Source organism: Papio anubis, chromosome 4, assembly GCF_008728515.1.
Source record: "Papio anubis isolate 15944 chromosome 4, Panubis1.0, whole genome shotgun sequence".
NCBI lineage: Eukaryota > Metazoa > Chordata > Mammalia > Primates > Cercopithecidae > Papio > Papio anubis.
Genome location: NC_044979.1, coordinates 10,368,539 through 10,384,887, shown reverse-complemented (window position 1 = coordinate 10,384,887; position 16,349 = coordinate 10,368,539). Strand labels below are relative to the sequence as shown.

At 45.9% G+C, this 16,349-nt stretch overlaps 1 long non-coding RNA gene across 1 annotated transcript in view; it reads right to left on the bottom strand.

The window, feature by feature from the left end:
• Window positions 1-300: 300 nt before the first annotated feature.
• Window positions 301-16,349, bottom strand: part of LOC108584774 — a 75,725-nt gene continuing 59,676 nt past the window's right edge. The window contains exon 3 of the long non-coding RNA XR_002520762.2: window positions 301-1,737. This is a non-coding gene — a long non-coding RNA (uncharacterized LOC108584774). The remainder of the gene's footprint in view (window positions 1,738-16,349) is intronic.

Genomic DNA, 16,349 nt, shown 5'->3' with positions numbered 1-16,349 from the left:
CCCTTCCCACCCTCTCCTGTCTCCTCCCCATTACCCCTGCCATGCAGAAACTGGGGCCTGCTGTAAATTCACTAGTAATGACTTTAAATGCTGCTTCTTAACTTTTCTTTTTTTTTTTTTTTGAGACGGAGTTTCGCTCTTGTTGCCCAGACTGGAGTGCAACAGCGGGATCTTGGCTCACTGTAACCTCCACCTCCCAGACTCAAGCAATTCTCCTGCCTCAGCCTCCAAAGTAGCTGACATTACAGGCACCCACCACCACGCCCAGCTAATTTTTGCATTGTTAGTAGAGACAATTTCACCATGTTGGCCACACTGGTCTTGAACTCTTGACCTCATGTGATCCACCCACCTCAACCTCCCAAAGTACTGGGATTACAGGCATGAGCCCCCACACTCAACCCTGCTTAACTTCTGAAGCCTGCAATTCACATACTCCTCTTGACATCCTTCCCAAGATTCACTTGCATGAAGGTTGTGGTTACCTTCCAATGGCTTCACATGGTTCTTTAGAGAAGCTGGAACCAAGGGCAGTTGCCCCGGAGCAGCATTCTAGGAAAGTGCTTGGTGCTGTTGATGGGGTAAGGGAGGGGCACCTGGAATAATTTAAGGAGACTTGAGCCAAATCATCACCTTGGGGTGGTTACACACCTGCCCTGCACACCACCCAGAAGCTCGAGGCTGTGGAGAGGTTCACGGCAGAGCCTGGGAGAGGCCTGCGGAAGTGATCCTCAGCTGCCGGAAGGAAACACACACTCAGGCCATGCTTTGCAACAGTCTTCTCCATCCCTGTGTCACTCTGGACACAGCCAGGGCCAGGACCAGGGTATGGCAGGCAAAACCAGGGCCTAGGGCACCAGTCCAGGGAGGCTCTGGAGCTTAGGGTCATGCCAGCGCAGAGGCAGCGCCTGAAGGCCAACACCTCCTCCTCGGGTGTTGGCCCTGGTTCCCCCCTTGCCTCCTCCTGGTACTGGTCCTGGGAGTATAGACAGCCTTTCTTCCATCCCTCCCTTTCATTCTGATGTTATCTCAGGATTGTGTACCAGGCAGTTTGGAGAAAATCTAGAACAGGTCCTGGCATGCAGTATCACCTAGGAGGCCGGCTGTCATATCTTGCCTGTTCACAGAGGGCTAAATGAGTTCCTTCAACCCAATTCAAGAATCATTTTTTGAATATTTCCTGAGTTAAAAAGCATTTTGCTAGCTGTTAGAGGATGCCAAAATACATGAGAAGACTCCTGTCCCCACCACGGTTCGTGCTGAGGGATGAAGGCTGCTGGGGGCGGGGCGGGGGGAAGGCACTGCAAGCATGCGTGTGGGGAGTCGTGTGTAGACAGCACCCACCATCCAGGTCCCGCGCCCTGTGCCTGGTGCAGACGGCTGACAGCAGCTTTCTCCCTTGGGATCACATCAGCCACAGTAAAGCACTGAGTGCCAGCCACAGAACCGCTCCTGGGAGCCTCCGCTGCCTCATTATTGAAGCAGAAATGACACTGCTATAAAGGAGTGTGTATTAACAAAACCAATGGGATATAGAGAGATACATAGAAAGAGATCTATTATGAGGACTGGTTCACGTGATTATGGAAGCTGAGAAATCCCGTAATCTGCCGTTTGCAAGCTGGAGGCCCAGGACAGCCAGTGGTGAAGTTCCAGTCCAAACCCGCAGGCCTGAGAACTGGGACAGCCAATGGTCTTGATGGAGTTTGCAGGCGCAGCAACCAGGAGTGAGGATGTCTAAGAGAAGGAGAAAATGAATGTCTCAGCTCAGCAGGGAGAAAGTCCGCTCCCCCTCCGATTTTTTGTTCTAGTTAGGCCCTGGGTGGGCAGAATGGTGCCCACCTGCATTGGTGAGAGTTGACCTTCTGTACTCAGCCTGCCGATTCACACACTGATCTCTTCCAGAAACACCCTCACAGACACACCCAGAAGCAGTATTTTAGAGGCTTTCTGGGCATTCCTTAGCCCAGTCAAATTGACACAGAAAATAACCACTGCATTCTCTATTTTGTAATGTAGGACAAGATATTATCTCATTTAAGCACAAACTCCTCTAATTACTTGAGTTTTAATGTATTGGTATGATGTTCTTCTCCCCTGTCCAAGGAGCTCAAAACTTGCAAGTTGTTCTGTCACCTAGATAAGTTTGAAAATTACTGGGAAAGGGCACTTTCTTTCACAGGCATGAGGTCTTTTTTGGTGGAAGACGGAGGCTGGGCTCTGGCAGGCTCCCACCCCACCTGGCATGAGAGAGTTGAGGGCAGCTCCAAAGCACCCAGCTGCTCAAAGCCACCAGCCACTGTGTTTTCCACCGGAACAGGGGTCAGTTCTGCCCTGGAATTTGCAGCCTAAGTATCACAATTCCACCAGAGTCTGAAGGCAGACTGGTTGTCATTTGAGTCTTTGGAGAGGTAGGATGTGGTCCTTTTGGGCGGAGTCACCCACTCTTCTGGGCAGAGATTATCAGGACATTCAGGTTGAACTGAGATTTCAGTCACTATGTTTGAGAATTAATACGCTGTAAATACTCATTGATTAAATCACTTATTTGATTCAGACTTTGCCTAAATGATATTAAGGTAGCAGACAAGAGAACTGAAAACATAGCAAAATGGGTTTCCTTATGTTCTTTTCTGATCACTTGATTAATTTTAACTTTATCTCTACAGAATCCATCTCTGTGTCCTTTAGGAAGAGGGTGTCAAAAAACAACACCTTAAAAGTCAAAGCCATTAACTTTTACTTTTGATCATGAGTTCCCTTTTAACATTTTTTAAAATAAATTTTACATCTCCATGATATGCATTTCTGTTGGTGCACAGTTATTATCGGATATTTTTCACTTTAATGAATCTCTGTGCACACATACTAGGCAGAGGGTAAATTTCCCTGTGTGATCAACAGAAGTAAAATGACAGTGCCATCTTCAGGAAACTAAAATTCTTTACAAAGCACTACATATGTAGCTCCAAGTCAGCTAAAAGTGTTCCCGGATTTGAACATAAATCTCTCCTTTATGTTATAAAAATGGGAGGTGAAGCAAAGGATAAACCTGGGGCAGCTCTTTGCAGTGAAATGCAATAAAATCGTCTAGATAACCACAGAGGCACTAAGGATTTAGTGCTCCTGGAACCAGAGAGGGTGTGACTGCCTTGTTTTATAGCCGTATATTCATTACAGATGGCTAAAGGAGAGAAAACTTAAAAGGAGGAAGCAAAGTTGCCCTTGTTGCAAGCAAACTGCCTCTGTTTTTCTTAAACTTTTATGGATTGCTGAAGCTAGAAGAAAACCTGCGTAGTTCAGGGTGCTGGCTCCTGGTCTGGCAGAAGGTTATTCTGATAAGCCATGGTGTGCACCTATATGTGTTTAGATAAGAGCACTGGGGGGACCACCATCCACAGACTAAAGGAGGTTTAGGAAACTCAGGCCATGAATGGCTAAAGCACAGGGCTTGGTTTCAGAGACCCAGAGAAGGTTAGAGCTAGAAAGAAGTTGTTTTATAGATGAGGAAACTGAGAGGCCTGAAGAGGATGCTTAACTTGCCCAAGGTCGGGTGGCTAGCAGACCACTGGAAACTCTCTTCATACCTGGAGTCCTTCAATACATGGGCATGTAAACTGGTCTAATCTTTCTGGAAAACAACTTGGAAATTGATCATATGCCTAGAGCCAGGACTTCCTGCCCATACTGACTTTTTTAAAATTTTATTTATTTATTTATTTATTTATTTATTTTTTGAGACAGAGTCTCGCTCTGTCGCCCAGGCTGTAGTGAGAGGCGCGATCTCGGCTCACTGCAAGCTCCGCCTCCCGGGTTCACACCATTCTCCTGCCTCAGCCTCCCAAGTAGCTGGGACTACAGGCGCCCGCCACCACCCCTGGCTAATGTTTTGTACTTTCAGTAGAGATAGGATTTCACCGTGTTAGCCAGGATGGTTTTAATCTCCTGATCTCATGATCCGCCCGCCTCGGCCTCCCAAAGTGCTGGATTACAGACATGAGCCACCGCGCCCGGCCACCATACTGACTTCCAAGCTGCAGACGTGGGGCCTTTCCTTGAGCCTTGCGCTTTGGGGAGCCCCTCCCTTCTCACCCTATTCCGGTTGTCATCTCCCCATGAGGCAAGGAGTCCGAGGAGATCAGGGAACGCCTCACCAACCCCGCTAGATCACACTGCAGCTTCCTGGAACTCTGGAATTCCCCACCCAAGCAGCCCTAAGCCAGCTTCCAGGCCCTGAGCATATCACCCAAAGGGTAGCAAGGCGTGAAGGTTTATGGGAAGGGAAAGCGTGGTCAGCCCTAGGAACTTGAGTGTGCAGGCTGAGGTGCCAACACGCATGCGCACAACCCCCTCACAGTGAGAGACAAAGCTGTGGGTGGGAAGAGGAGGGGTCAGGCCACAGGTCAGTTCCTGGGGCCCGTTCTCCCCACACCAGCATGTTCCATTGCAGAACTCCAAGGAACCTAAAAATTCTAAATTCAAACCTTGTATTTCAGGTCATTTTGAAGGCATATTTGTCAAGGTAGATGGCTAGAATATATTTTATCTAACATCAATTTGCTTGATTTATAACTTTTAAATATCTAGACACATTTTTACTTTTGCTCTGAGCTCAGCAAATCAGGAATAGACTGATTTTTCTCAATACTCAGAAGAGTCATAATCAGAAATGCAAACAATGCTTTATGCACAAAGATGACATTTAAAGCATATTTTATAAGAACCAAAAGTATGTATCATCTTAAAAGTGCAATATTAAGTGAAGTGTTAACTAAATTATATTATACCCTAGATGTAAGATCCCTCAAAGATTTTAGGCTTGAATGATTGGAGATGGAGGAAGCACAAGTTGCAGGAGACGGTGAGGAGCTGCAAACCAAGAGTTCCACTGTGGACATACTATGTTTGAGATGCCTGCAGGCAAGCAGGTGGTTGGTTATACAAATCAAGAACACAGGGCTAGAGATATAAATTTGGGATTCATATAAATAGAATTATCATGTATATATGATCACATCAATGATTACAACCATATATAAAGCCATTGGAATCATATATGATAATATGGATAGACGTAATATCTATTGGTTGGTTTAAGCCACTCTACTGAGAGCCCAAGAGCAATGCCAATGGGGAGAGGGGAGAACGCTTCTCTTTCTGAAGCCATCAGGCCTCTTCCTCAGAACTTGCTTCCTTTCAACCACATCCAGCCTTGTTCCATTAAGGCCCCTTTTGGCTCCCTCTCTTTTACCATAGACTTGAGTGTTTCAGGCCTATTGATCCACTACAGCATTCCGCATGAGCTTTGGAAAACAGCCAGTAATGGATTAACCCTTTCTATGGCTGAAGTTCAAAGTGTTCCAAGACGGAAGCAGTGAAAGAGAAGGTGGACCACACACTGCACCCTCCTCCCTCCCCAGGCATCTCACTAAGCTCCAGAAAGAGCTGCGGGTGTCCAAATCAGCAGTGGGTCTCACTGCAGTGTGAGTGCATCCATCTTTCTGCTGTTGGGACTTCAGTGTAGATAAAGAGAAAAAACAAGAGGAAATGTCCTTCAGGGTCAGTTTCATCCAGGACACAGGATAAAGTGGGACATAGGGCCACGTTGCTCTCTTCTACAGGGTTCAAACACTCAGCAACACTGCAGTCGAGGGCAAATACATGCGTACATAGTTAAATAATTCTGTTTTGCTTCAGGGGGAGTGTTGTTGTTGTTATTTTGAGACAGAGTCTGGCTCTGTCGCCCAGGCTGGAGTGCAGTGGCGCGATCTCAGCTCACTGCAAGCTCCACCTCCCGGGTTTACGCCATTCTCCTGCCCCAGCCTCCTGAGTAGCTGGGACTACAGGTGCCCGCCATCACGCCTGGCTAATTTTTCTATTTTTAGTAGAGACGGGGTTTCACCATGTTAGCCAGGATGGTCTCGATCTCCTGACCTTGTGATCCGCCTGCCTCAGCTTCCCAAAGTGCTGGGATTACAGGCGTGAGCCACCACGCCCAGCCACTTCAGGGGGAGTTTTAAAAGATAAAGATGTTGTAGTTATTGGATTTACTGTGTTTCTTTTGAAAGATGCTCATAACTGTTAAGAAAACTGTTATGAGTTTACTTAAAACAGTGAGCAAATCTTCCTTTTTTCCCCTTTTTATTATTATATATATATTTTTCCATACAGGCTCTCTCTCTGTTGCCCAGGCTGGAGTACAGTGGCATGATCTTAGCTCACTGCAGTCTTGACCTCCCAGACTCAAGCCATCCCCCCACCTCAACCTCTCAAGTAGCTGAGACCACAGGCCCATGCCACCACACCCCATTAATTTTTGTATTTATTATAGAGATGGGGTCTCACTACATTGCCCAAGCTGGTCTCACACTGAGCTCAAGCAATCTGCCCACCTCTGCCTCCAAAAGTCCTGGGATTACAAATGTGAGCCACCATACCTGGCCAATCTTTTCCCCTTTTTATGTATAAAAAAAAAATTATATGAAATTGGAATGTTCCATTTTTTTCCTCCTTTCTCATATATGATTTACAATGTAATCTACATATTTTGCATCATTAGACGTCATTAAAAATAGAAAAACAAAGAACTAGGACTGTGTTTTTCAAAGGCGGAAATGAAAACATAGTTAACATAATCATGTAAATATAAGCAAATAATGTAAATATAAACTGACGACTGAGGAGTAAAAGCAGGAATAAAAGCAGAAAGGCAGGTGATGAAATAGAATACAAATCTAAAGAATACGTGGCTGGAAAATGTGGACACCACTCTTCCAAAATTAGAAACGCAGTCTGTATGCTTTGCGTGTGTATGTGTTAGAAGCCGGGGGTATTTATTTATAGATGTACACCTCTATCTCTGTCTCTATCATTCACTTCCAATCCATCTGGAAGGTGGGGATCAGAAAACTAGCTTCAGGTGAAATGGGAAAGTCTTATCTATCCTTCCTCTCACAACGCTCCACAGCCCACACCTTTCGGAATGCCTTCCTTTTTCATGAAGCCCTCTGCCCAGCCACCTTAGGCAGCTCACTCGCTGTGCCCAGCCTCCTGTTCCTGCACTCTCCAGCTCCACCACTCACCTTTCCCGTGGTGTCCTACTCACCCAGACTCAGCTGCCTCTAATCTCATTTCTTCCCATAGTCACCTCTGAAGTGTAGTGTCAAATATCACAGTAAACCCATTATATCTCCATCCGTGTGACCTAGAGCAGTACACTTAATCTCTGGGTACATCAGTTTCCTCCCCTGTAAGGTGGAGTTAATACTGGTGCCTGCTTCACAGGCTTGTTGTGAATAAGTTTGTGGGTCAGAAGGTGCCACAAGGAGAGCACTCAGCACGATGTTGATCCATGGTCACATTCAGCAAGTGTCAGCTTCCATTCCTATCAAAGACCCGGTGGAACAAAGTGATGGTGCTCCCACCTTTGGGGGTGTCAGCCTCTCCACTCCATCCCCCAACCTCCCAGTCTCTGTGGCTCTGCTTTTCCTTTTATATTATCAACACTTACGGGGGTTTTTTGGTTGTTGTTTTCTGTTTGTTTGTTTGTTTGTTTGTTTTTGAGATGGAGTCTCTGTCACCCAGGCTGGAGTACAGTGGTGTGATCTCAGCTCACTGCAACGTCTGCCTCCTGGTTTCAAGCAATTCTCCTGCCTCAGCCTCCTGAGTAGCTGGGATTAAGGCACCCACCACCACACCCGGCTAATTTTTGTATTTTTAGTAGAGATGGGGTTTCACCTTGTTGGCCAGGCTGATCTTGAACTCCTGACTTCAGGTGATCCGCCTGCCTCAGCCTCCCAAAGTGCTGGGATTACAGGAGTGAGCCACTGCACCCGGCCAACACTTACGGCCTTTATAAAAGATACTTCTGAGACTTTCATGAGTTGTCTCTAGATTGATTCTAAAATTGAAAACCAATAAATGCCACTTATGTGATGACAGCTATGTAAATATTATCACTATAAAATCAAGTAGTGTGCTACTGAGAGGTGACAACATGCCAGCAGCCCTCAGTCTGGCACCTCCTCGGCCTGGTCATCCACTCTGGCGGTGCTTGAGGAGCCCTTCAGCCCGCCACTGCACTGTGGGAGCCCCTCTCTGGGCTGGCCGAGGCCAGGGCCCACTCTCTCTGCTTTCAGGGAGGTGTGGAGGGAGAGGGTCAAGCAGGAACCTGGACTGCACATGGCGCTCACAGGCCAGCGCCAGCTCCGGCAGGCATGTGGGGGCGTGGGGGCGCCGGGCATGCGCAGCCCGCACTTGGAGCCGCTGGCCAGGGCCACCCCCTCAGGGCAGTGAGGGGCTTAGCACCTGGGCCAGCAGCTGCAGAAGGTGCGCCAGGTCCCCCAGCAGTGCCGGCCTGCTGAGGCTGCGCTCGAGTTCTCGTGGGACCTCAGCTGCCTCCCTGCGGGGCAGGGCTCAGTACCTGTGGAGTCCACTAGGTGAAGCCAGCTGCGCTCCTGAGTCTAGTGGGGACTTGGAGAGCTTTTATGTCTAGCTAAGGGATTGTAAATGCACCAATCAGCACTCTGTGTCTAGCTCAGGGTTTGTAAATACACCAATCAGCACTCTGTGTGTAGCTCAAGGTTTGTAAATACACTAATCAGTACTCTGTATCTAGCTAACCTAATGGGGACTTGAAGAACTTTTCTAACATTCTGTGTCTAGCTCAGGGATTGTAAATGGACCAATCAGCATTCTGTCAAAACAGACCAATCAGCTCTCTGTAAAATGGACCAATCAGCAGGATGTGGGTGGGGCCAGATAATAAAAGCAGGCTGCCCGAGCCAGCCAGTGGCAACCTGCTCGGGTTCCCTTCCACACTGTGGAAGCTTTGTTCTTTTGCTTTTTACAATAAATCTTGCTGCTGCTCACTCTTTGGGTTTATGCCACCTTTATGAGCTGTAACACTCACCACAAAGGTCTGCAGCTTCAGTCCTGAAGCCAGCAAGACCAGGAACCCACTGGGAAGAATGACCACCACCAGACATGCTGCCTTTAAGAGCTGTAACACTCACCGGGAAGGTCTGCGGCTTCACTCCTGACAGCGAGACCACGTAGCCATCAGAAGGAAGAAGCTCCAGACACATCTGAACGTCTAAAGGAACAAACTCCAGACTACCATCTTTAAGAACTGTAACACTCACCGCAAGGGTCCGCGACTTCATTGTTGAAGTCTGCGAGACCAAGAATCCACCAATTCCAGACACACTATGATCACACTTCCTTCTCCCCTACGCTACACAAAAGAGACTGCACCAGCAACACGTCCAAATGCATTCTCCCTTTGTGTATGTTGGGAGATAATGCTGATCCTTCTGCACCAGAAACATCTTCTGAGCAAAGGACACCAATAGCTTTGTTCAAGGATGTTTGGATAACAGACAACCATGGAACCTAGAGGTAGTGTCTCCCCTCTGGGACAGAGGGTGGATTTGTTTATAACAGTGATTTCCTCCCTTCAATTAAGAGCTACCTCTCCCAGACACATTCTAGGGTAATATAGCTGGACAGCCCTCCTTTTTCTCCCCTGAGATATTCCCGGGTAATGAAGCCAACATCTCTCCTTGGAAGAAGAAGAGGCAGCTTTGATGGCTATACCTATAGAAGATCAGGATCTCCCATCTGCATGTTACTCAGCTGTGCACAAACCCGCTGTATGTGCAACATCCACCTAAGCCTGATCCACATTGTCCCCATGAGACCTGGGGGCAAAGGGGAGCAAGGCAAACATGGAGTCCACGGAGCCTGTTGTGCTATGAATAATAATCCAGATCCCCCTGGGCTCCTTTCTCCTTACTGACTGAAGCTCTACAGTATGGCGAATCAAGCAACTTAGCAGTTTCACTGGTTGCTGCCATTTAAGGACTGCTCGACTCTTTTAACAGTTTACTGCAATTATTCAAAATCATTGTGCCACAGTTTGGTTTTCTTTTTGACTTGTGCCTTTCTTGTATAATTTGTTGTTGTTGTTTCCTGGAATTTTTCCTTCATTCATGGCTTGGTCTTATTCTCAGACTTTTCCAAGCCATTGATGATACAATTTTCTATCAAATTCCCCCCTCTTGCTTTTTCTAGATCATCCTCTGGTGGTCTCCATGCTCCTCTCCTTACATGGACTCGTTGCTCTGGAGGCCTTCTACATAGTAGTTATCTGGGAACTTTTCTTTTAGATTGAATGTACTATTTCCTAAAACTCATGTTAGTATTTATTGTTTCACTTTTTCATTTTGCTGAAATACATCTGCAAGTAACTCCCAAAGAAAAGGTGTTTTGTGCCTGTAAAGCAATATTTTGAGTTTTTAATTATATAAAGATTTTTATTTTTTTTTACCTTTGATGATTTAGATTGGTATAGAATTGAAATCAATTCTCTTCAGAAATTTGATGGCATTATTCCATTTTCTTATAGATCAATGGCTGTTGATGACATATCAAACATCAGTATGATTCCTGTTCATTTGTAGGTAATCTTTTTGTCTCCTCCCTGAAGTCTTTTGATTTCTTATCTTTACACTTAATTCCCTGAATATCTAAATGAGGCCTTTTAAAGTTTATTTTGTATAGCTCTTTCACTTTGAATATTCATGTTCTCCTTCCCTTCTGGGAAATTTTCTTGTATTATATCAGTGATACTTTCCAGCCTCTTCTATCTGGAATTCTTGTTAGTCAGGATTTCAGCTCCTAGACTCATGTTACATAACTTTTCTTTCCTCATACTTAAAAAAATCTCATTACATGTTGTTCTTCATTATGAGAGACTAGGCTGAGTACATTTTCTACCAACTGAGTCATCAAGATCCTGGAAGGAAACAGATGGCAAATGCAAAAGGTAAGTGAGGAAAATGTCATAAGGAAATTGTAGAGTTATGGTCAGTGCTAAAGAAACAACAAAGAATGGTGAAGTTCCCATAGATCCGCAACAGAGCAAAGTCATTATCACCCCTAAACCTGAAAGGGTCAGGAAAAAAAGCAAAGTTAATGGAAAATGAGCTGCAGCCATGAATGAGGGACCATCTGGCAGGAATTGTGGCCACAGCAGAGAAAACCAGTCATTGCCAAAACCACACTCAGCAGAGTACTGAAGATTCTCATTATTCATGGTAGCTATGTTCTATAAAGGCACCACAAACACTGAATCAGCAAATACTGCTTCTAGGAGAATGACGGGGTTAGGCTCCTGTAAGCATCTGGTCACATTTTTGCCAATATTTAATTCATAAACTTGTTTTATGTGTGTTTGTGTTTAAAGACATCTTATTTAATATATGTTGTGGATTCATTAACATTAAACTCATGGCTAACAGCCCTTATCATGGATATCTGAACAAAGGTTATCTAATCTGTGTTTTTTCCATAAGGCACATCATAGATTTCTAGCACTTAGGAACAATAGACAGCACTACACTTGGGGCATTTTAAACACTGAAATCACCAAAAACAAAACACCCACAAAATATAAAAGTATGGCACTAAATAGACTGAGAAAAGGACACTTGTTTATATTGTGAGAGCTTAAACAAGAAGGAAGAGCATTGCCTGGTTCCATCTCAGCTGGGAAGTGTGTATCCAGCAACTCAAATTTTTGGCCATTCTGTGCTTGTCTGTAAAGGACAAAAGAAGCCCATGAGCACTGACTTTGGGGTGATGAATAAATTAGTGAATAGGCGAATTCACATATGTGGAATCCAAGAATAATAAAGATCAATCATGCTTTCCTGCCCTCTAATCAACTGGCCTTTCTTTGGCCAAACTCAACCAGAAGTCAGAAGCAACAAAGCCCAGATAATGCAATTTGTACGAGTCAGTCTCCCAGGCACAGAGTAGGATAGAAAAGAACAGAGAATACATCTGGAGGGAAAAACAGAAAATCCAATCCACCCTTACTATTGAATTTCAAAATTGGCAGTTATATTTTTCACTTCCAGGAGATATTCCATTCTCTGTTTTTGTTTTTTTTGGTTTTTTTTTTTGTTTTTTTGACATTTTGCACACAAATATCTTCTCAAACTTCTCTGAAGATAACTAAAGTTATTTTTTATTATGGTATGCCTTTTTGCACATGTTTTAATTCTCTTTAGTTACCTGTATTATTTCTGATTCCTCCAAAGTTTTTTTGTTTTTGTTTTGTTTTGTTTGAAATGGAGTATCCCTGTGTCACCCAGGTTGGAGTGTAGTGGCACAATCTTGGCTCACTGCAACCTCTGCTTCCCGGGTTCAAGCGATTCCCCTGCTTCAGCCTCCTGAGTAGCCGAGATTACAGGCATGCATGACCACGTGTGGCTAATTTTTTATATTTTTAGTAGAGGCAGGCTTTCACCATGTTGGTCAGGCTGATGTCAAATTCCTGACCTCAAATGATCTGCCTGTCTTGGCCTCCCAAAGTGCTGGGATTATAGGCGTGAGCCACCACACCCGGCCTCCTCCAAGAGTTTTTAAATCAGTAAATATAGGTGTCTTAGTCTGTTTTGTGTTGCTACAACAGAAAACCTGACACTGAGTAATTTATAAAGAGGTTTATTTAGCACATCATTCTGCAGTCTGAGAAGTTCAAGGGGAATGGCCCTAGTATCTACTCAGCTTCTGGTGAGGGCCACGGGCTACATCAAAACATGGCAGAGAAGGCCAAAGGGGAAGTGAATACATGCAAGAAACTCGTGGGAACCAGATCGTTCCTGGGAGAACTCACTCCAAGACACCATTTATCTATTAATTAAGGATCTGTCCCCATGACCCAAACACCTCCCATTGGGCCCCACCTCCCAACACTGCCAGCTGGCAGTTAAACTTCCACGTGAGTTTTGGTGGAGACAGACGATATCCAAACCATAGCAACAGGTATTTCTTATCCATATCATATTCCTTCCTCAACTGCATGAACATATTTGTAATATTTATTTATTTACTTACTTGAGACAAGGTCTCACTCTATTGCCCAGGCTGGAATGCAGTCGTGTGCTCATGGCTCACAGTAACCTCAATCTACCTGTGATCAGGTGATCCTCCCATGTCAGCCCCCCAAGTAGCTGGGACTACAGGTATACCCCACCACACCTGGCTAATTTTTGTATTTTTTGTAAAGATAGGATCTCACCTTGTTGCCCATGTTGACCTCAAACTTCTGGGCTCAAGGCACCCACTGGCTCGACCTCCCAAAGTGCTGGGATTACAGGTGTGAGCTACCATGCCCAGCCTGGCCGTATTTTTTTTAATGAGGTAATAGAAAAGGTAAAGGTAGGGCCTATTGACAAGTAGGCTTTACTCCAGACTGGGGCTTCTCAGCCTTGACACTGCTGATGCTTAGGCCTAAGTCTTTGTTATGGGGCTGATCTGTGCACAGTAGGATGTTTAATAGCATCCCCATCCTCAACCAACTGGGTGCCAACAGCCCCACCCCTCTTGTGGTGACTATCAAAAATGTCTCCAGATATTACCAAATGTCTACTTAGGGCTAAAATTACCCCATGGTTGAAAACCATCATCTCATCATCCTACTTGAGAATTACTTAGAAATCCAGGCCAGCCGCGGTGGCTCTCATTTGTAATCCCAGCACTTTGGGAGGCTGAGGCGAGTGGATCATGAGGTCAGGGGTTCAAGACCAGCCTGGTCAACACAATGAAACCCCATCTCTACTAAAAATACAAAAACTAGTCAGGCATGGTGGCATGTACCTATAATCCCAGCTACTAGGGAGGCTGAGGTAGGAGAATCACTTGAACCGGGAGGCCAAGGTTGCAGTGAGCTGAAATCGCACCACTGCACCCCTGCCTGGGTGACAGCATGAAACTCCATCTCAAAAAAAAAAAAAAAGAAATCCAAATACTCAGGTTCCACTCCAGATGTCCTGAATCCCCTAAAACTGCTTGCAGGTGGAGCTCAGCAATCTATTTTAACAATGCTCCTGGTAATTCTGAAGCACACAAATGCTGGACAATGACCGCTCTACAGTAAGAAGGTGAAATACTTTCCATTTTACTGGCACACTAGAACATTAAAAAAGAGCATGATTTTTTTCACCTCCCAAGAACTGAGCGCATAGCCTGGACTCTCCATTATCAGCCCTGCTTCCTGCTCCCACCCTTACATATGTTAGTCTTCAAGTCAGGAGCTTGCACTAACTTCCACCAGGCTGATCACCCCTCTATGGCTCACCCATACTCCAGTATTCTAGGGTGCCGCTCCCCACTCCACCAGTCAACACTCTGCCTCTCACTGTGCGTTTCCAAGAAAACTGATGAAACCTCCCATCCCATTGCTTCCCTCCCATTCTCACTGTTTTGTCAGTTTCTACCTTTCTTATCCCTGTACTATAATCTGCTAAACTGTGAATAGGGGGAATAGCATCATGACTAAGAGTCTGGCTCCTGGCGTCAGACTCCCTGGGTTCCTATTCTGGGTCTGTCACTTCCTAGTTGTGTTTGTCTGGGCAAGTCACTTGACATTTCTCTGCCTCAGTTTCTTCATCCGTAAAACTGGGATAATGGTCCTTACCCCACAGGATAGTTGGGAAGATTAATGAGTTAGTGTATGTAAAAAGAAAGATTTGCCATTAAATATGAAGAATTGGCTGAGAGCAGTGGCTTATCCTTGTAATTCCAGCACTTTGGGAGGCCAAGGTGGGTGGATCACCTGAGTTCAGGAGTTCATGAACAGCCTAGCCAACATGGCAAAACCCCATCTCTACCAAAACTACAAAAATTATCTGGGTATGGTGGCATGCACCTGTAATCCCAGCTACTCGGGAGGCTGAGGCAGGGAGAATTGCTTGAAGCCAAGAGGCAGAGGTTGCAGTGAGCCAAGATCACGCCTCTGCACTCCAGCCTGGGCAACAGAGTGAGATTCTGCCAAATAAATAAATAAATGGATGGATGGATGGATGGATGGATGGATGGATGGAACTGAACACATGCATTTACTTCTAATCCCTCCCACAACCTGACTAAGATTTTAAGAGACAGAAAAACGGAGAACTGGAGTTGAGATCATTCTGGAGGCCGAAAAGCAGCAGGAAGGTCGGAGAAGCAGCCCACATGGCACTGGAGAATCCCCTAAAGACTCGGGAATTGATGGCACCAGGTACCTCTTCAAAACACAGGCAGAGTAAGTAAAAGTTTGCCTATTGAATGCGAAGCTTGATTTCCGCACTGCAAACCCTCCCCACCCCCAGATTTCCTCCCTGACTCAGCTCCCAGAAGGTTAGCAGCCAGGCTCATACTCTTCCAGCCAGAGAGTTGGAAAGAAAATTTTCCGAAAGTTAGAGACCTGAATTTCCAGATACATAAGTCCATCTCATGGTCTGCAAAATACATGAAAGTGATCCACATAGAGGTACCTCATGTTTCAGAACAGCAAGGCCAAAGAAGGTCCTTCAAGTTTCCAGACAGGGAAAAAAAATAGGGCACACAGTCACCCAGAGACAGGAATCTGCCATAGCTTCAGATTTCTCAAAAGCAACGCTAAGTGCACTGCCTTCGAATGTTGGAGGGAAAATGATTTCCAACCCGGAACCATGCCACAGCTTGGGGGTTTGATCCTTCCAAATCGAATGCTGGAGTCTGATCCAGCGTTGGAGGTGAGGCCTAACGGGAGGTGTTTGGGTCATGGATCATCCCTCGTGAATAGATTAATCCCCTCCAGGAGGTGGGTGGGGGTGAGTGAGTTCTCGTTCTATCAATTCCCATGAGAGCTGATGGCTAAAAGGAGCCTGGCACCTCCCCTCTGTCTCTCTCTTGCTTCCTGTCTTGCCCTGTGATCTGCACACACCGGCTCCCCTTCACCTTCTTCCATGAAATGGAGGCAGCTTCTGCCCTTACCGGATGCAGAGGCCCAGCCTTGAACTCTTTCAGACATGAGAACCATGAGCCAAATACACCTTCTTTATAAATTACCCAGCCTCAGATATTCCTTTATAACAACACAAAACAGATAAGACAAACCATAGGTCGACTGAATTACCATGTGAGAGTACACTAAGAACATTTCCAGGTTTAGAGAATCTCAATCCAAATTCGATCTACTATTCTTCTACTGTCAACATTCCCCTTTGCTTGCCTTTAAGTGGGGAGAAGGCAGTAAGGCAGTACATGCTCCCCTAGAACAGAGATTCCCACACTGCATGTCCTGCAGAGTGCCCGCGCCCCGCAATTCCCCTCTGTGAACCGAGGGAGGGTGGGGAGGTCCCTGCCCCTCCCCCGCCCTCCCCCCCTCTCCCACCGCCATTCCTCTCTGTGGAAGGACAGAGGGTAAGGAGGCCCCACCCCACACCTCCTCTCCATGGGATGAGGGAGGGTGGGGACCAGGCCTTCTCATGACTTGCTGATTCAGGTGTTGTACATTTCACCCTTCCCAGTAA